The following is a 1,448-nucleotide window of genomic DNA, read 5'->3' as shown; positions in this document are numbered from 1 at the left end:
GGAGTGACTTTTAGGGGGAGCCTAGTTAGCTATTAGTCTATTATATATATTTGGAGTTTAATTTGTGTGATACACTATTACTATTATGCATTCATATGTTTACCTTCATGCATTAAACTATATCTATGTGATAGTGATATCTATGTGATTGTGATATATGACATGTGTGCTCTCTACTTTGAATTCCTTTATATGTCATATCACTTGTGTTATGCTCATTTGCTTTTGCTTCCGCGCTTTACTCCGATGCAAATGAGCTTCACCACTTGTACTTATGCTTATTTCATATCTTTTGAGTACATCATGTTGGCTTGGGTCATATAAGCTTACCTAACTATTTTGTTCTTATTGACAAAAGCTTATATGAACCAAGCATGTCAAAAACCTCACTCTTTCACATACTTGAGGTGGTATTGTCATCAATCACCAAAAAGGGGGAGATTGAAAGCATCTAGGCCCCTAGTTGGGTTTCGGTGATTAATGACAATACAAGATTACTATGACTAACGTGTGTTTTGCAGAGGCAATTAAGTTAGGTCATGGTAATGGAGATCAATTGGGCAATCAAGGTGGTCATGCCCCTATGATGGAAATTGTTTCGGTTTTCAAAGGATGGATGACAAGGTTAAGGATGACTAGTTCTAAGTGTCGATTGGAGTTGGAGAGACACTTAGAGTAGTTTCGGACTTTGTTTTTCCTTTGGCCGTACTATTAAGGGGGGTATGGACTGGTAGCTTGACCTAGGTGAGTCTAGTGAGTTAGGTGTGGTGCACACTTGTTAAAACTAGCGCTAGGTAGCTCCTACATATGCCTAAGATCCTTTGGAGCAAACTTCATTCACATATGATCGAGAGTTGGAAGTGAATGGAGGGTCAAATGCTGACCGGACGCTGGCTCCGGTCGGACCAGACGCTGGCTACAGGGTTCGGTCAGTTTATTTGATCAAGGAGATTGCGTCTAGCGCGACCGGACGCTGAGTGCCAGCGTCTGGTCGACTCCAGTAAGGTTCCAGAAGAGTGAATCTACGACCAGACGCGTCCGGTCAATACTGATCGGACCCTGAGGATCCAGCGTCCGGTCGAGTACAGTAAGCATCCAGTGAGGGAAAAATGGGACTGGACGCGTCCGGTCAGTGGTGACCGGACCCTGCCAGCATCCGGTCAACACTTAAACACTGGTGTGCAGGTTGAACTAACCGGAGTGTCCGGTCAACATGACCGGAGCGTTCGGTCACCCTGCAGAGGCACATAACGGTTTGTTTTTCAGGCTGCCTTATAAATAGAAGCTCCACTCATGTGTGGAGTTACTTTTGCTCATTCCAATAGCTGAGAAACATGTTTGTGAGTGCCAAGAAGAGCAAGGTCCACTCTGGGGAGTTGGTTGGTATTGGGGGTGTGCCTCCTAAGCCCCCGTCAATCATGGGGTCAAGCTACTCCGTTTGGGGAGCT

Source organism: Miscanthus floridulus, chromosome 16, assembly GCF_019320115.1.
Source record: "Miscanthus floridulus cultivar M001 chromosome 16, ASM1932011v1, whole genome shotgun sequence".
In the NCBI taxonomy this organism is placed as follows: domain Eukaryota; kingdom Viridiplantae; phylum Streptophyta; class Magnoliopsida; order Poales; family Poaceae; genus Miscanthus; species Miscanthus floridulus.
Note: the sequence above shows the minus strand (reverse complement) of the source record.